The sequence below is a fragment of the Battus philenor genome, unplaced genomic scaffold (assembly GCF_028537555.1).
Source record: "Battus philenor isolate CCGP_79_NKW_IND1 unplaced genomic scaffold, ilBatPhil1.0.hap1 SCAF_7, whole genome shotgun sequence".
In the NCBI taxonomy this organism is placed as follows: domain Eukaryota; kingdom Metazoa; phylum Arthropoda; class Insecta; order Lepidoptera; family Papilionidae; genus Battus; species Battus philenor.
Genome location: NW_027181737.1, coordinates 12236990 through 12258019, shown reverse-complemented (window position 1 = coordinate 12258019; position 21030 = coordinate 12236990). Strand labels below are relative to the sequence as shown.

The 21030-nt window shown below is 32.4% G+C and overlaps 1 protein-coding gene across 4 annotated transcripts in view; it reads left to right on the top strand.

The window, feature by feature from the left end:
- The window catches only part of Ctns (Cystinosin), a 52382-nt gene that overhangs the window by 8630 nt on the left and 22722 nt on the right, over positions 1-21030 (top strand). For 3 of the 4 annotated variants that reach the window (XM_068774400.1, XM_068774401.1, XM_068774397.1), the window contains exon 1: positions 4685-4812. The exons of the other annotated variant lie outside the window; for it this stretch is intronic. The gene's annotated coding sequence lies outside the window, so the exon portion shown is untranslated. Of the gene's footprint in view, positions 1-4684; positions 4813-21030 lie in introns of those variants that run through there. 4 annotated transcript variants of the gene reach the window in all.

Here is a 21030-nt window from a genome sequence, read left to right as displayed (position 1 = left end):
AATTTCGTACTTTATTATTTCAGCCGTGTGTGCATGGCTCTTTGTGTACTTTTAATTATTTCTATGCGATTTTAATATAATGATGTCATTGCTCTGTAATAAAAACTTCTTAATCAGACAAAAGAGATTGATGTTGCTGTGATACATCGTGTATAAAAACTGACTTTTACCGGTTGAAACTTTAATGTTTATGCCATGAATTTTTTGCATCAAACCTGGCTGATGATATGGCGCTTTTTAATCAATTTATCAATTTTTGTAGGCGTCTAAAATCACAAATGATCTTAAGTATTGAGGCCTCATTTCAACTGAATTATGTTCGTCTGCCGACGAACTTTATATGATCGAGTGTCCATCTTGTTGCTGGATATCCTACGCTGTGTTTATCGGTCTGTGGTCTCCACTTCAGTATGTTGAGGTCCCAGGAGCCATTCGTTCTGCACGTTATGTGGCGAACTCACTGCTAATTCAACTTGATAGTTGGTAGGGCTATATCTACTACTTTCGTTTGTCTACGGATCTTAGGGGAGTATTCGATTCGTCTACGGAAGAGGTGAAGTATTCGATGTTTTTATAAAGATAGATATTGAAATCTTACTAGAACACTGGTGTCAAGATCCTGTCTTTGCCCAGGCCCACTCTTTGCTCTCTGTATCTTTTATTATACTAGTAGAATATCTACCAACTATGAAAACCTTATCCTTTTCCTTATGTTAAATTTTTAATTAGAACTTTTTAAATCATGTGACCTATGTCATATATATTAATCATATCAATCCAATCAACAATATATTCACCTTCGTTATCAACAACCTTTTGCCATCTACTGTACAAATTTTCAATGCCGGAGCGGTAAAAATCAATCGGTTTTTCTGTAAAATATGTCGACAGAAACGACGTAACTCTCCGGTCCCCCTTATATATTTTAAAATGTATTTTTAAAAATAGTTTACATCTGCATTTTAATGTAAAAGAAGGAAACGGACGTTCAAATCAGGTAAAGACTTAAAGAGTATATCGTGTCCGATTATTAAGAGGTTATTCTCATTGTCATCATAGCATTGCGTTTCAATACAAACTTAAAGAATGTCCTACACAATTGATATAATTTGTGCAGGCTACGGTCGTGGCCCGTAAGGCTTGAATCGTACGTCATCACCGTTTCATAGCATAAATAATAGTTGCCGTTTCACTGAAAATAGATGTTGCACAATAATAAGCAAGATAGAATTTGCAAAGTCATTGTTTTAAGTACAAGTTATGTTGGATGCTGATTGACGCATGACGTCATCAAGATTTCAAGCAAATGCAATTCATGAACATAGGTTAAACAATTTAAAGACATTCAAAGATGTGAATGAAATTTATGTTTTTATTTCACTATTATATATTTTTTTTGTCTCTGGTTATTATCGCAATGGTGAATTCTCCAAACAGGTTTATTTTTAATTCTTCATATGTTTTCAACCTTGAGTGCCTACCATTTGCAAAACGGTACAATGACCCTTCGCTAATTAAAGAACGCGTTCATATCAAGGTTGATCGTCGCGCCTATTAAGCTTCTATTTTCTTTAACGACTACGGTCCGATAGAGCCATTTGTTAATTTTAAAACCTAATAGAAATGAAATTAAAAGGAAATAATTTAATTTCGTTTTCTTTTATGAAAATTTATTACTTTCCTATGATGTGTCACTAAATTAAAAAAATGCGAATTGAATTTAAGCGTAACGTAAGCCTTCCCGATAGATTTTCAATAGAACCTGTTGAAAGATGCCCGCATCTGGCTTCTTCCGATAACTTTAACAAAGTCCTCTATTAACCTGTGAGTGAGATGTTCTACGCTTGCCGATCTGTGGTCTCCATTCCAGAACATATAAGATCCAGCTGCTATCTCTTCTTTGTGAGCGATATGTAGCCTATTCACTACCATTTGAATCCGCTGGACTATGTTGGTTTTATGTATATCACCATAAAACAAACGTGTTTTTTATACAAACAATATTGAAAACAATATTGAAATTTTTATATGTGTGAGATTTAACCGATACTACGAAATACAAAAGGTTTGTCTTATTATCTCTTACTCGTTTGTTTGATTTGTTCAAAATGAGCTTTACGGTTTCATTGTCTTAGCCTTATGTTATCATCATCATTTAAGCCGTACGTCTAATGATGGGCCTCTTGCTTTGCAAAAGGGCAAAAGTACAGATTAAAAGCGCCATGCGTTCAGCGTCTTCCAACGAATTTAATAAGGTCATCTGTTCACCTTGTGGGTGAAAGTCCTATGTAGGTTTTAAACATAATTTAATATGATTAAATAAGAAAGGCATCAATTTGAAAGTTTTTGATTTACCTTGAGTACGCAAGATAAAACAAGTCCTATCTTAACTTGGGGAGGTCGGAAGTTAACATCGATATAATATTTAATAATTTTTCTTATCACGCTTACACATGACTTACACGCGAAACAAACCTTTGATTACGGCTTACATAATGGGCCATTCAAATAATTCAAGGGCAGGTCACTATCGTACTAATATGAGTATATCTACTAATTTCAACGTTGTTTTCGGGATTTACTGTACTATTGATACACCAGAACTTTGTAGCAAGCAAATTTCACTTTTGTTTTTTTAATTACGTATGTATATAAAACAAATATAGCTGCTGGAGAAGTTTTTAGACAGGAGTCCAGGGAGCGGCAAGCACAGTGTAGGACGATCACCCACAAGGCGGGCAAACGAACCTGTTACGGTTGTCGGAAGATGCAGGCTTCTTATATGTACTTGTTATTGGATGTACTTCGTTTGTGATGATGATGAAACTGTTCTATTACTTGATGTAAAAAAAATTGCCGTTTGCGATAACAATAACTTACTTCATAGATTTTTTTCTTTTCTTGTGTCAAATACAAATTTAACTACAATAAAATTGAGAGATTTTGTGAATTATCTTGCGAAATGCATTGACTGAAAACATAGACTGCACCAATAGCAGCAACAAGTTATTTAGTTTGTAATGATTGCAACTCTGTCTTTACAGCTTCATTTAGTGACGTGTCAATGATGAATGAGATTAGTAAACTCAGTCTAGATTTACGGTTACTAAGATATCCTTGGGCGCTTAAGCGGACAATCCATGGAGTTAATATCATTCTTTTCTTTCTAATGGATCCCGTCATTGGGAGTCTCACGTTCCTTTACCTATTTTTTTGAGAAGACATATAAACCTTCCCATTTTTGCCCTGTCTTATCCTTTACGATTTTAAGAGTTATCATTATTATGATTATAATTATAGGACGACCACCGCCAGGCAAAGGTTTCCATCGTAGATTTCTAATAAGCATCCATGGAGTGACGGGACAAAGAACTCGAATTCGGCTTTCACTTGAAACGCGACTAGCATTCCGATTGGACGACGCCAGACATGATCAAACCTAGGCTGGAAACTGCTGTATCGCGCCTTAGGAAAGCGCGGCGAGGTGGGGACCGAGGAAAAGAGAGTGAGCTCTGCCACCGCAAGCATTGACGTCGGACTGACCGAACGGAGCGACAGATACTCGCCTTCGTCTAGCCGCGCTTATATACACCTAAAGCGCTACAGTACAGCTTATTTGGTAGCTTTTAATTTTACGAAGCATAAATTACTAAAAGCGTTAGATATAGCTACCAAGTTTTACTGTTGACTGGAAACTGGAATATTCCCGTCGTGGTAACTATCAGTCTTCTTTACAACGATATTTTTTCAATTTTCTCTTGTGTAACATATCATTAATCAGTGTCATAATTTTACGTTATAATATAGGTCACTGCCGGGAATATACATTAAATAAAGTTGTACACGCACGAGAGATAAGATTCGTTTGCGTAATCTTTTAATAAAATACTCGTGGACTAAAATTTGATAGTGCGTGGGTGAAAATTTCTTTTTAGTAATTGCCCATAAATCTTCTCCCTTTCATCCGATGGACGTCCACTGGAGGGCATTGACCTCGTCCAAGGATACCCATGATGACTAGTCCTGCGCTGTCCGCAACCAGCGACTTCCCCATAACTATGTCGTCGGCCCACCTAGTTGAGGGGCCTATTCTTGCTGCGTCTACCGGCTCGTGGTCACTACTCGAGAACCTTTTTGCCCCAACGGCAATTGGTTGCACGAACCATGTTCTTCAAGCAACGGCTGTGGTCTTGGTTCTTCTGCGGGTATCTTCATTTTTGATTTGATCTCGCAACAAAACTCCGTACACAGCCCTTTCCATTGCTCGCTAAGAGAACTTCTGCCTTTTTATGTATCCGTAAGGGTACTGTTATGTTAAAAAAATATTACATGCGCTATATGTCGTACATAAAAAATGTGTTGCGCCATAATTTATGTCAATATTTTATTGAATGATTATTGGGTGAACATTTGCCACATAATGTATAAACTACTAGTATTTTTTAAATAAGCTACCGTTTATAGGTTACTACATTTAATTCCGTAATAGGAATACAACTATATGGCTCGGAAGGATAACTAATTATTACTAAGTTACGTAATTATTTTTAATTAAATTTCTAGTAACTTTTTTTCATATCACGTCACGTATCACGTTGTATCGTGTCGTATCCGTAGCGTTCAAAGCGTCCAGTTGATATAATTAAGACCGGCTCTAGGCTGTCTGTTATCATTCCGCGAGGTGCCGTGGCCGAGAACGTACGTGCCGCATTTAACAACTTTCGAACGAATAGTATTTTAAAAATTCAGTATTTTTCTGTTTGAAGTGTACGTGTCGTGAATATCAAACCGGCGGATATATTTTGTAAATCGGTGAGGGATTTTATTTATTTTTTTAAATTGATTTCTCTCCTTGAGTAAATTCCGTTATATTACCTTCGTATTACTATCGCGTTGCAGATTAAAAGGTGAACATCGAATTTTAAATTAATATTAAACATTGATTTTGTTCATTGTCTTTTATCATACATTTTTAATTGAATACGGGCAAGATCTTTTAGTTCTAAATGACTTACTTCTATGCAATCTTATTTTCGCGCCACTAACAATGTTATATCTCGCATCTGATTTTATGTTTCTGTTTAGTATAACTCCTAACGCGAATTTTTGTTTGAAAGGCGACGTTTAAAAATAAGTACTCCAATGCATATCGTCTAACCGCGAACACCAATATCAGTTTATTACCCAAATTGATTCGTAACATACTATAGCAATACTGAAACGTAAACTTGAGAAATTTTGATTGCAGTATTTATTACACGTCATTAAATTGACATTAAAAAAATCAATCTAAGTAATTATTTTATTTGATATCGAACTTGTGGTCGATCAAGATACTTTTTTTTAGTTTTAAAGGTTTTTTGATTTTCGAAAAACAACATTAGCAAAAAAAGTGTTTTCAGTTCTGACATTGTTTTAATACAGGATGGTTGGCTATTGATGTAAAAGCTTTAAAGTGGTGAATGTATAGCTCATTAGCTGTCAATGTAGGGCACAACCTGTATACAAATCAACGAGTTTAAAAATATTATATTAATGTAGTAATATGATGTAAAAGCTTTTCAAAATTATTATTAATAACTACGTATTAAAATTAATTATTAATTACTATCTGCCCATGCAGACTTTGTGTTGTCAGGAATTATTGGCGTGGCGCTTTACATTAGAGCTTCAGAGCGATCAGTTTATACAGGATGATTGGAAATAGGTATTGGAGCTTTTTGCTGACGAAGCTATATATTCATCGCTTTAAAGCACTGTTTCCGAACGAGGGGCCCACGCACTATAAGGGCGAATTTGAAAGTGGACTCGACACGAGATTAACTCTTTCGCTTTCATTTAAAAAAATATATATTTTACATAGGGGGCATAAGTATTTGAGAAAGGCTAAGATGGAGCACATAAAAGGTTGAAAAATACTATGAAACTTTTACACCTATAATTTATCAACCTGTATATTGTATGTTTGGCGCTATTAAAAAGATATAAGGAAATAATTAGTGTGTTATGTTCGTAAGTCGATCGGAACTGTGAATTGTTATGTTTTTCACTATAATTTATATATGATACTGTATAAATACGTTAATTTATGTATTAAATGTAAAAAATGTATATATTGATATATGAAAATGTAAACAAATATGTAAATATTCATAGTACTATTCTTCTTTCATAGTATTATTTGTAAACGAAAACTTGACGTCCTTTGAAGTCGCGTGCTTCGGAGGTCAGTCCCCTGTCACGAGCTCAACTTCAACTTAAATTATCTTCGTGCCGGTCAGTTGTATTGATGTCTTTAGAAAATGTAAAACTATTTATCGACATTCGTTTGACTTTGGAAATAAAATGGAATTATAATTGAATCGTTTAAAATTTGTTATACAACAATATTGTTATCTCAAAGTGGTTTTCGTTTTTGTATACGTGAATGTATTGTAACGGTTTTATATTAACTACAGTTTATTCTTAAATTTCATGATCGTGGATTACTTTATCTTCAGTCTTCTTCTATAGGCTATGAGTAAGAAGTTTCATTTATTTATACAGAGTGACAGGTTTTAAGAGGGTATATATATATATATATATATATATATATATATATATATATATATATATATATATATATACATATATATGTCTTATTTGTTAGTTAGTAAAAAGCTTTAATTGTCCAATCATCCTGTGCGAGCCTGCGAGATCACTTTATTTCTCTGAAATTACTATCATTAATTTATTTTTTATAACATAATGCAACAGGCCAATAGCTTTTAGCGGTACAAAATCTGCAAGAACAGATAGCAAACTATATTTAACTTTAATATGTAGTAATCTGAATTTTGATGACGCTTTTTCCTGTTATATTGGATTGATATTTGGATAGAGTGGCCCATACTTTAATTGAGTACAAATGTGACTAAACATTCCTCCCTTTAAAGTTTTTATACACATAACCAATCATCCTGACTACATGAGGGTAGTAGATGATCTATTTTATTGTTGGAAATTATTTTTAAGACTTTTTTATTAACTTGTTATACCAGTAAGGAAATTGTGACGACAATATTAGAGGTGAAAGTTAGAGGTAAATTTTTCAGAGCCTATGATTTAGTACAATGATCACCTTAACGATCTCAAATTGGTTTTTTTTTATTATTATTAAACCTTGATACCAAGTTTCGATTTTTTTATGATGCTATTTTTGAATTTTAATACAGGTTTATTAAACATAATGAGACGTACATTTCTGCAGACTTGTTATCGACAGCCGATTTGTAATAAATTCCGAAGCCTTTTCCATAATTAAAATGACGGCATCGTTCTTCAGCAGTGATGACGTCATCGTTCTCCTGCAGTGATGACGACAATGACTCTGCAGTTACGTTTATTAATGCTTTTTCCCTATGACATCGTCGTTTATTTTTAAAGGGTCAGTGTCTCGGGGTTTCCCAGATCATGTCATATTTTTAACCTTTAAGCTTTGCTAATTTAAAAACGTAATTATATTTAAAGTTTATACATTGATAAAAAGTAATAAAAAATAACTCTTAAGTAAAAAAAATATTTAAGCAGCTCGCGGTGAAGGACTAAGAGTAGCGATCGTAAGTCGTGGGTTCGATTCCCGTGATAAAATATTATGTAGTTCACTTTTTGTGCATTAATTAAATGGGATTGCCGATGCTCACATACAAATTTCCAAAGGATGGGCAGAAACGTCCTTTGCGTACCATAATACCATACCGCGATGGTCAATCTACCTGCGTGGCGATTATGGTATATCTTCTATAGATGTCTTTGGGGGAGGCCTATGCCTTGTAGTGGGCGTCAATGGGATTGAAACAACAACGATAAAAAGTATAGCATTGTATATTGAACATTTTTTTTATATCAGTCTTCTATTATTAATGATCTATCTTACTACGGTATTTTATTATTGGGCAGTGCCACCTATAATTCTATATTTATTTTACAGAAAAGTACTGTACTTAATGAACTATACTGGTTTTTATAGCTTCTCTGAGAGATGTTTCAAAGAAATTGGCATTCAAATAGTCGTTTCGCAATACATTTATATTAACATATTATTTATGCGCCATAATTAATAACCTTATACGAATAATAGCGACAGTCACATGATAATAGAAATTAAATTAAACTAGTAACGTCTAAATTTCGTTTTTAAAAAGTAAATAAACACTTCATGGCTTTGAGTATACCCATATATGATAAAGTTCAACAAGATATCTAAAGACTTTTTGTTTATTACTGTTATATTTAAAATAACAAGTATATTATTAAATAAATCTTATTATAGCATTCAAGAGTTTCTAGTTGATCGAAATGTGTGGAATTTCGTTTGTTGACAACATTGTTACATGATTGATATTATAATGTACACATGAAATTTTTTGTATGCTGAATATACCGTGAATTTCAATGAATAATTAAAATTAAATGTCCTTGGTGATTTTCACTTTTGTATTCTGGTTCTAGTTTAATGGGCTGGCTTACGTTATGTTTTGTATTATAATGCGTTTAAATACTTGTTATGCAAAATCGTTTTGTAGTTTAAGCACTTATTTTATAAAATAACTTATTCCAGCGTTTGTTTTGTGAGTGGCCAAATAATAAGCGTAGCGTATTTCAGAATTATCAACGAATTTTTGTTATTCCTTTTCATTCAACCTTGGGAAGTTGTTTTGTAATAAAATAGACCTGTAATTTCATACCTTTAAACGAATACATGGCAGATACAAATACTTTAGTACTTCGAAAGGGCTACAGAGTTTGATACAATTACAGAGTAAGCAGAATAAGCAGCTGTATTAATTGATTAATTAGCTGATTCTTTTGGATTCTATGGGCTCTGTAGTAATTCAGTGCTGATTCTTTATTGCTACATAATTCAAAATAAACGTTATCTCAGAAATGACGTTTCTCTTATCAGTAAACTGTCAGATTGCCTTATAATTGAGCGTCTATTTTTAATTTGATTGATTGTAAATAAAAAAAAACAATTTTTGTTATTCACAATCGAATGCGTTGTAATGTTTACTGTTTGGTATTGAACATTTGTAAATATGTTAATTTGTACTGGCTGATCGGTTTGAAAAAGATTTAAACACGGAAATAATAAATAACTTAGTGATAATAAAGTAAGAAAAACCGTTTTGAAAATTCGAATTACTACATAAATTTAAATATCGTTTACTATTTGTCCTGAAGACTGTACCGGCAAAAGTTATTGGCTTGTCGCATTTTAAAAAAGTTTCAATGTGATAACTTTATAGAGGATAGTTAGAAATAGGTGTAAAATGGTTTAAGTGTGTTGCTTATAAATGAGCTATTGATATATTCATTTTAAAGAATTTACACCTATAACCAATAACTCCGTATATTTTTTCGTTATACATTGGGCGTTAACTGTAATCTTTTGCTTATTTAGTTCAATGTAATCCTGACTAATATAAAACTGTGCTGAATTAATCATCCAAATTACATCAATAACATTTCGATTATTGTTTGAATTAGGACAACCATTGATTAATTGGGACAGACAGATGGTTAGAAACACGATCCTTAATTTGCTGTAATTTATAGAGGTGAAATTTTAATTGCAGATCTTTGTTTAATATTATTTAATGTTTTATCTAAAGTTTCTATGGAAATATAAAAAAGGTAAAGGTTTGTTACAGCAACTTTAGATTCTACTCTTTTTAGTTTGGTTACGCTTTTATAGCGTAAAACATGTTTCGGCAGACCTTGTGTAGAAAAGGTATAATTGTACCTCCTTATAAAGTTGACTTGTTTGTGGGGGCATCTCTGAGAAAGTATTTCTTTGAACCTACTTGAGTAGTGAAGGTGATAATTTATTGCTTTACGCTTTTAGAGACCGATATAATACGTACGTTTCCCTTCTGAGAGCTTTGCGAAACTCACTATAATCTATGGAAGTTTTGTTCAGAAAAATATATGGAAGTATTTTTGAATATAAAATGCAAATAAAGGATATTAATAGTTTTCTTGAAATGATTTTTCTGTTTCAGAATTTTAAAGGTTCACATATTTTTGACGTCTATTTCTTAGTTTTGAGATCTATAAAAATCGGTTTTCAAGTGGACCGAATTCATATTAATCGGCGAGGAACTGGCTTAATGTATCCCAAGGTCGTCTTTCAGTTGTTCTCGTACATTGCCCACTCAAGAGCAATCTAAATTTTAGCATCCAGACGGTTTTGCGATTAATTTCTTATTATGACGATTTTTTGTTTTACTTATATGATTTCTAAAATTTTAAAATGATTTTTGTTTGTAAAATGAACATTGGATTCACTTGTGAACATTACACGTCTCTGTCAGAGTTCTGCTCTTATAATGTTAAAAATCTTACTTATCCGTATAACTATATTCAATTCCTTTTCTTCACGTAGTTCTTCGTTGCAGGGGAGGAGTCCCTTCCATTTTAACAACGTTTCGTTTCAACGTTCCTTTCACAATTTTTCCCATCTTAATTTCTTTTCATCTGCATTTATTACCTAACTTACTTTAGTACTAGTTGTTTCTTAGATTGTCAAGGGTAAGGAAATTCTACCATGTGGTCTATTTTATTCCTTACATTTCTTAGTGCCGGTTAGCTTCCTGAATATGTCCTTTATTTTCGAACGTTGTTACTCAAGTACTCAAGGACTCTGTGTAGAGAATTTGATCATCAGTACCAGCCGTAAGACGTCTAGTGCTGGACGTAGACCTCACTAAGGAACGGCCTGCTTCCGTCGACTGTATCAAGGTCGTCTGTCTACCTTATGCCCGTAGTCTCCAGTCCAGAATTTTAACCTTGCAGCCATGTGTTCTGCGCGCCACGTGGCCTGCCACTTCAACCTCTTATAACGCTTCTCGTCGTTTACATTTACCTTTGGCATTACATTTCAAAACAAACTCGTCTATTTCTCAAACATGTTCTTTAAAATTATTTAAATATTTCATGTAAAGATCATTCGTGGAACTTTGATGCAATCAATCACAAGTATATTATAATTTTAAATAAAATAAGTTGATTAGTGGTTTTCGAAAGGACGATTGCGTCGTCGCGGACGGACACTTGAGTATTTCGCAAACAAATAATCCTAGTTTGCAATATCTTATCACAACTCCTCTATTCATTAGCGCATAGATTATCAATTATTTCGAGTGTATTTTATTTATGTATTACGTCGCATAAAGATACACTGATGTAACAAACGAAATGTCAAAATTACCGCATGGACTAACTGATAAATACATAAAAATAATAAATGATTAATAATAAACATTCGTTTTTATTTAATAATTTTATTAAATAATGCAATTGTAAATATAAACTTGACAATTATTTACGAATGCAACGTACATACGTAATATATATTTAATAAAAATCTGGACCGACTATATTAAACGTTTCACGTACGTGCCCATCACGAAATTAATTTAAAAACAACTAACCAGGACAATAATTAAATTTTAATCCAGTTAAGAATAGTGCATAGAATTTTTTATAATTTTATTTATATGTCATTTCATATATGTAATATGTTGTTTATTTTTTTTTCGTAAATTCCACTTTGTATTACGATAGCGAGCATAAGCTACCCGGTCATAAAAAATCAAAAATAAATAACTGGTAGTCCTTCATTGAAAACCTGTTCCGAGGCTCTCATTGTTGGTAGCCTTGCCTATAAAATATCTCGTCTGTAATAATTTTAATAACATTAAGTATAATTATCTTGTAATAATTGTAAGTCGTATCTGTAAGCCAACACTCTTCTATTTTGTATATCCATTTAATATCGTGTGCTTTATAGTCTGTTAGTCATCCTACTTTGTCTAGCGAGTCCACAATTTCCCCAAGTAGTCGGTAGCCGTTCCCATAATCGGATGCGTCCGGTTCTATTCTATTTCGCAGATTATATCTAACGAGACTTGAAACTAAATAGCTTATGAACTATGCCAGTTATGTAGTCCAACGTTATTTTCATTGCAATGTTTCTAAAGTATATCTGGAGAAGTATCCTATGCCAAAGAATTAAATGTATGAATATCCATTTAATTAGCATGTTTATTTGCTTCCTAGTGACTATTTTAACATGTTTAGAAGGATGACACAGAATACGTAAGCCACAAACTTGTCATAATATAATAATGCACTGGAATAAGATATCGCTGCACTAAACACGAAAGCTGTAAAACGTGTTCCGTATGTTTTAAGAATAGAGTTTACCACCGAATTATTTTACAATTTCGGCCCACACGTTTTGCATGGCATTGGGTTTAATTCTAGCACAAAGTTTCGATTTGTTTATCAACTTTTAATGTAACATTTAGAAATGTTAAGTGTGAAAATGTATTCGTTATTTATATAACTACCGTTAGATAACATCAAGTTGATGCAAAACGTCTTTGTTATGTTTGATGGGCGTGTTCGTGAAATGCGTTTCATAGCTGCGTGAAAGTTGAATTTCATTTTATATGTCTTACGTCAATTTACAGTCTAGTCAATAACATGTGATAAATCGTTTGTCACCAATAAGCGTTAACATGTAGGATATTCTTTGCATCTCTAATATATGGATAATTTGGGACATCACTCGTGCAACCGGCAGGCGCGGCGTCACTAGATCTCCACTAAGTAAACCTACACATAGGTCACAAGAAGTCGCTGGTTGCGGGCAACGCAAGACAGGTCATCGATCTTTGGGGTAGTCTAACCTTGTACTGCGAGTATATCGGTTGAAAAGAAGAAGACTGTATAAACTACGTATATAGATTTTTTGGATTTTCTAGGTATAACCAATACTTGCTTTAAAAGACAATTCCGTTTTAACGTTAATTTATGGAACAACCCTGTTATCATACAATGCTATTGTTTCCATTGTTATATAATAGAAAGAGAGGGAATTGATATAGTATTTATTGCAAATGACGTGTTTCCCTATTTTGGTCCTACCTTGATTTTCTCGAGATTTTTGATTTGATTGTGAAGCTCAATTCATGTTTGAACAAAGCACTCTTGTACAACGTTTGAAAGTACGAAAAAATCCGACACGATTTCGTATAGTTTATTTTTGGATATAATGATTAATGCAAAAAGTGAATATGAATTTTTATACCAACCTAATCGTATTATCATTCATTCTTTTTCTATCATAAATCACAAAATCGTACATTCTCATTTATTATCAATTTCCTTCTTTGTATCGCCTCTCATCCGCTCCACAAATATCACAGTGCAGGGTTTTTATCACAATATTTTTCCAACGATTTAATTAATATTGATATCACAGATGTTACATTTTATAATCTTATTTTTATATTTTATTTTTTTATGTAAATCTGCATATCCTTTAAATTACATTTTCAATAACCCCCTGCAGTAGCTAAGGAAGGTTACTCAGCATTCTTCATCTTCTATTATGAAGGCGATGCTCGTTTCATATATTTTTCTTAGTTTAGTCATAAGATGTTAAGTGCTAGATTAAAGCTTTCTCCATAGATTTCCAAGGAGACTGTAGGTTGGAAGTCCCATCCAACGTCTTCCGATGCCAATAACAAGGTCGTCTATCTAATTTATGGATGGACGCTCGACGTAGTCTCCACTCCAGATTATTGAGACCTCAGCCGCTATTCATTTCTACTAGCCAATTCACAGGTCCATGTCGTTTACTTTCTTTCGTCTATGGGTTTCTGTATTCTTGATTTGATCTCGTAGAAAAATTTCGAACGTGTAATTTCTCTCCATGGCTGTTTGAGCGACTGTCAGCTTGCCAATGAGGCTCGATTTGAGACACAAATTGTTTGTTATTAATTTTGAACCAAAATTTTCACTGCCTTAATAAAAGTCTAGGTCAGTGTTTGCTTACGTATCTTATATGTGAATCACGTAACCGTATCTTTTTGTCGAAGTCAACTTAATCGATAAACTTTATGATAACAAAATTGTATCTGATTTTAATAACAATTTCTTGGAATGTCGACGACTAACTCCATTTTCTTTGAAAAATGCTACGTCTTGATATTCGTGTGAATATTTTTCATCGTCAGTTTCGCTAAGCGTAGGTAAATAAAATAAATATATGTTATCGTGCAACCAGTACGAATGCAATTATACTATAAAACTAGTTCTTGCGAAGCTATTAAAAGTATTTGAGATAAAACAAAGACGAATGCTGTTTTTAATAATATTTACGTAAAATAATATGCACATTAGTATTCCCGAGTACAATCTATGTAAATATAAATTCGCTGCCTATACGCCTACATTTTTAAAACTTTTTCTTTAACCCTTTTCTTGATAATGTATCTGTAGAGATACATCAGAATTAAAAAAAAACATAGTGGCATCAATTTTGAACGCAAAGTAATCATTTGTATGTGAATGTTTAGGCAATTTCTTAATTTTTTAACGCTTGTTCAGTTTTTTCTGTTGGCATCCTTGGATCTTAAAAGTTAAGTGGTATGAATATTAATGTAATATTGAAAAAAAATCTGTCAAGTTTAGGGTTAAAAAACTTTTTTCTTGTACAAACCACAGAATAAGCCATATCGATTCCAATGAAATAGATAACCAAAATCAAAACCAAAAGAGGTTTGTAAAAATATCGTATTCCATAAAATATTACAATGGAAATATACTCATATTATTACTAAAATCGTGAACGAAATTATGAATATATTAAAAAAGTAGTTTCATTAATTTTTTGGCAAAAAACTTGACGGTATTACGTCTGTCGGGGCATGAATTGATGCTTTAAGTTACGAACGATCTTTTGATTGAAAAGTTGATCTTACGTACCAGTTTTTAGTACCTGGGCATTTCGGTAATTATGTACATTGGTCTCGCGTATCTCAATGTAAGTAAAAAGTTGGAGTTCGTCGAAGTTAATTGCATCCGAGAATTTAAAGTCGCGAGGGACAGGTAATGACTGGCGGCGGGTTGAACTTGTTTAATTTCACCGATTTACTCCGGTTTTAAAGCTGTCCCATGTAACAGGTATACAGCAGTTCACAGACACTTGCCCACCGTATTGCGAAATAGAGCGTCCAGCGAAATTGATACATTTGTCACGAGCTAAGGTTACGAGTTCATTCACATGAGATCTCCTTACAGATAATTATAATGTTCCATTTATGCTTTAGAACTTTACGTTTTGTTTAAATTTAGCAATGTAATTCGGACCATCTGTAATAATATTAGATAAGTAACGTCTTTCAAACATCTACCTTAAGATGGGTGTGTATGGCTTTAAAAGAGTGAAGGTATAGCTAACCTAAAAAGCGTTAACAAAATTCAGTTTTCTACATATTGAAATTAATTATTGTTAACTATTTGTCTATGCAGATTTTGTACTGCCAACAAGTTATTGATCTGTTGCATTTAAATAAAAATAAATAAATTACTGTTACATATTTCGAAGTGACCACTTTATACAGGTGAATGGAAATTGGGGTTTAATGACAAATGAGGTATGTAAGGGGAATCCTTTAATTATTTTACACCAATAACCAATCACATTTATACAGGCTAGAATTAGAATTTAATCGCTCAGTTCTAATTAACATAAACAAGTTGTTGTTTTTAAGTTATCTTCTCTTTCTTGCATTCTTTACCTCATTGTTGTGGTCGCGATACTTTGGACAAGGAATAATCTTTTTAATGTTCACATTTACCAATCTGTCGTAAATCAAGAAGTTTGGTGTAAAATATCAAACTTATTTGGTCCAACGTTTGGCTGCTCAGATGCTCGTTAAGTCCGGCCTTTTAGTTTATCGACTTTTACTTACCTAAAACTTATAAAATGATTTTTATAAGTACATTAAAAGTACATTGTAGACTTCGTAGCTCCGAATTTATCAAGTCTAAGTAAATTAAAAAAAAATCGTTTTTCAAATTTTACTTTGCAGTACGTTAGGTACAAAAACGTTGCATAAGATATGTATGGTAACTTATTATTCCTTATTAATAATACGAATTATTTTCAATAAATATTTATATTTACGATATCAGCGTGTAAGATTATTGAACCGTGTATATTATTTTCTAAGGTCAGTGAGTAGAAGTAAACTTATTTTTAAATTTCATCACTTAGATCATATAGATATTATGATAATGATTTTGTTTTGATGAACTACATCATTGACATCAGTTGCGTTTGTGTCAACGACTTGTGTGTACAGAAATGAAAATATATTGCATTGGTGAAGTGGATAAGTAAAGGTACTCTTTCAAAGTCAACTCGAGTCAACTCTGTTTATAAATCTCTTAAACCGTCACAGTTCGTTGCACTTGATGTAGTCATTTGTTTTTGCAATAACTATAAAAAACACAAAAATTGTATTGTATAAGTTAATAAAGGAGAAAAGTTAATATTGAAAACAATTTCTTGTACTAAATATATTTTGTTATATTTATTTCTATTATTTATAAATGGAATTTTAAAATATATCGTGTGTTTGAAAATGGCTCTATAAAAAATATCTAACTGGCCTGTTGCATTATATACAACATTTACTAATTTTCGTTTTCTTTGAAATGAATTTTGCCTCTTTTGTTTGAAATTAATCTAAGTTTAAAGACTGATTATAAATTTGTAAATAATTAAATTGTGAGCATTGGTAGTCCAGTTGCCTGAGATGCGATCGTAGGTCGCGGGTTCTGTTCCCTCGGGATAAAATTTGACATAATTCATACTTTAAGTATTAATTATATAGGATTGTCACTGGTCATAAACAAGTTTCCAGAGGATGGACAGCAGTGTCCTCTGTGTACTATAATATTACACTTCGATCGCCAACCCGTTTGCCAAGCGTGACCACTATATCTCCCCATAGATATCTTCGAGAGAGACCTATGCCTTGTAGTATGAGTCTATGGTCTAAAACGACGAAATAATTAAAACTTTACTTTTATAGCTCTTATAATTTGAATTGTCAATAACGTGAATTTAATAAATAAAGTACATTGTCTCTTTAATATCTATAATTGTGTTTACGACTTTTTTTTGTTAATTTTAATTTGTATCGCTAGTGTTTTTTTTATCATATTTATTTTTCGCTTAAACTAAACGCAAACAGTTGGGAGAGGGTTGCCGCTATTTGATACGGATCTTTCTTCTCTCAGCTGCGAGGCACGACAGCGATTTATAATTTTTTACAATTTTTCTTACACAATTTTCTCTTATGGGTAAATATACCTAAAATTTATATATATTAACAATACAATTTGGAATACTCAATTACATATTAGTTGCTACATTATTTTATTTCAAGTCGCTGCCCAAGCGCTACAGACCGTTGTGTTTACTATTATGGCGGTAAGAATTTTTGCGCTACTCGCATCTAGCGACTTTTAGTGACCTTGATAAAGTCGTCTGTTTTTTTATTTGACTTTGTTTTTAAATACGCATGTTTTCACCAGACGTTAATAAGATGCGGTGTTATCAATCGATTGGAGTGATGACTTTTTAAAACCATTACATATTGTTAGAACGGAACAACCGGAATCTGCAAATTAATTCAGTACTTCGGAGAACGTTTTGCAAAGTTTTATTCTATCTGTATTTGCTATCTCATTTTTCTTGTTATATGAAAATCCGGTGCATATTTCTTTGTTACGTTAATTTGTGTATATCAAAACTCTTTGTTGTCGATCTAAGTCAATGTAGAGGAATGTAAATAATTTAAAAATGGAATAACGTGACTGGCGTTACTTCAACCCGTTTAACATATATTTACATTTTTTCTCATTAGACTTGTAAAAATCGATAGCCAGTTAGTTATATTTAAATTTAGAACAGATATTTAAGTAGTTTAAATAAAATTTTAAAACTGTATATAGTCACTTGGATAGCTTGAATCAAAGTGACGATGGTCAATGTAACTTTAGTTTATGTAATTTTATATATATTGTTTGTTTGTATGTATTTTTAAAACGAGACTTTTTTTCTTCTTAAGAAAGTGACGACATCGAAGTTGATTTCGACAAAACATTATTTAACTTCTTAAGGATTGCTAGCAAAATTAAAAAGATACAGAGTTGACCGCAGTTTGGATGACAGACAAAAAAAGGAATTTTTGAGAAAAAAAAATTAATCATCAGTAAATATATTGACACTCCTTAATCTTATTTAAAAGTTAATAGGTAATTTTTTTTTAATGAGCTATTTATATCGTTATGTTTTTAGCCCGTAGACACCCACAGCAAGCCATAAGCCGCCTCCTTCAAATATATGGGGGATATATTATAATCGCCACACTTGACAGGCAGGTTGGCGATCGTATTGTAGTAGGCAGAGGATGCTGCTGCCCATCCTAATGAAATTTGATTGTGATCATTGGCGATCCCATATAATTTATGTGTGAATTATTTACAATTGTATCCCGGTAATTGAACCCGCGACCTACATTCGCAAGTCACAGTCCTCTGCCACTGTGCTACCATTGCTTCTTTATTATTTATTTATTATTATGACAAGGTTATGTATCATAAAAATATTCTAGAACATTTATTTATAAGCTACTCAATTTTGTTACCATGTGTTTTTCTTTTTAGCTCTGGATTGTGCATTAGATCATATTAGTAATTAAACTTTACCTAGACGACTCACTTAATTCCCTAAAAATTATTTTGTTTAGAACATATGTTGTACGAAGTAGGTCATAGAATATTTATTATTACACAAATAATTAAAAACGTCTTCAACGGTAAATTGACAAGATTTTATTATAAATGAACACGAATCGTTCCGTACACGCCACACGAGCGACAAGTGGTATGTAGCGAAAGCTTGTGCGCTTTCATATGAGCTAACCGTGTCAACTTCGCAGCATTTAGTGCCTGTTTAGCGTATTCAGGTTCCGATACTTTGCTAGTTAGCGCATTGTGTAAAAGGAGGTTGTTTATGTTTGTGTTTCTCTATTGAATTATCATGTTATTTCATTTGAAATATTATATTATAGTTTATTTGTTGCCAATGAATGTTATATTACGTCCCACACAAAAATCAATGGTTTCAAAAAAATAAATAAATAATGGCTTCAAAATTAGCATTTCTACGTATCAAAATTAATTATTGTTACTACAAATTTTTCTCTTTTTTATCAACGGCTAAGACAAATATCGGTAAACGTGCACCCTTATACAGAATGTGTGACCTCTACAATTCATATATTAGTGATATTGATATATTCTCGTGTTTTACGAAATTGTCTTTTAATAGACAATTTAGTTCAAAATTCTTGAGTACACACAACACAATTTAAACTATAATATAAATATATAAACAAACATAATATAAATTTATAAACCATAATCTTTGATCCCTGTTTAGTAATGTTTTTATTTGTTTTGTCATTGTTTGATTTTACATCATTAAATGTTCTCAGTGAGATAGTTATGAGGTAACAATTGTAATTAATTTTACGATCCCCAACCCGCCTGCCAAGCATAGCGATTATGGTATTTCCATACAGTTTATCTCTGGGTGAGGCCAAAGCTATGCAATGGGCGTCTACGGATTGAAACGACTGAATGAAGTCAAATGTTCAAATACCTTATACTAAGGAATAATTATTTCTATAGATAATATTTGATAGTTAATCACAGTGTAACTTTGCCTCGATTTTGCTCGTCTTATAGTGTTCATTTTTAGGAAATCGTACACTCAATTTAATTGTGTTATGTTTATTTATAGTTTTTATTATCTGTAATCGAATAGTTTAGTGAATGTAATTAAAAAGTTATTCATTCTGATTATACTTTAATATGTCAGGTTGACTTACGTGCTTTAGTATATTTGCCGACAACAACCAAAGGGAAAATACAGATATCAATCGTAGATATATAGATCTATATCAATAACTGATTGCATGATTTCAAGTATATTTCAAAGTATATTTTAAAATATTTTTTTTACTTTTGCTGCGTAAAATATTGTGTCTACGAAAAGGCACAGTGACCAAGGTGTTTCGGTTTTTTACAAGTCTAAACCTCGTAATATAAAAAAAAAAACTTTGCTGGCGATGATGTTATTATCAATAATTGAATATAGTCAACATTTTAAACCCAAGTATAGTAATGTTATTATGATTATAGTTGGGTTTTAAATATAGTATGTGAGTTTTTTTTTAAATCGTGAATAATTCTTGGCTTGTGTAAACAATGAATAGATAGTAATAATCAAATAATCAGACTCTCCGAAAAGAGCATGTAGAAGGTGGAAGTTTTATGAATACTGGTGGTCTGGTATGCTTTACGACATACCGGTGAGTCCAGTGTACAACACCATTCGGGCCAACCCAAAATCAGGAAATGTAATGTTTTTATTAATCTAGATTTACGTTGGAAAGTATATACAACCTTCTAGATAACTTTTTAAAAGATTTGAACCCCATGTTGTCCAGTTCGGCAACAGAGTAACAACGTGTGCCTTGTGGCAACGTCTCCGATGAACTTCACACGCGACTCACGAGTGACCCATGTGACTTAAATTGAACATTGGTAGCCGCGTGGCCCATATGAAAATACCCGATTTTTCACACAGCGTTCAAGTTGTCGGTGAAATGGTTATAAATATAAAACCGTGAATAATTGAATCGTTACTAACACTCGTTCCGACCGTCACAAAACACCGATAACGCAATATTACAACATGGATCGTATGAAAACTTTGATTATATACAATATATTATTTACGTTTTATTAATGCATGAAAGTGTCCAGCCGGGCACGTTCGGCAGCGGACGCAATGTGTTTGTAATTGTATTGTATTAGGAAACATCAATATTTGTTGATAAATAACGTAATTGCTTTTAGCCTTTTGTGTCAGGGTATGCCCCTGTTCAAAATGTTATTTACCCAATCGAATACTTGTGTGAAAAGGTGTTCGAAGAAATTTTTTTTTCAACTAATTTTCTCTAGTCATAATGTTATAAAATGATTTAGTTGAAAAATATAATTTAAGTATTTTTTGAACTAAAGCATTAATGTAGGATATTGTAGAATATT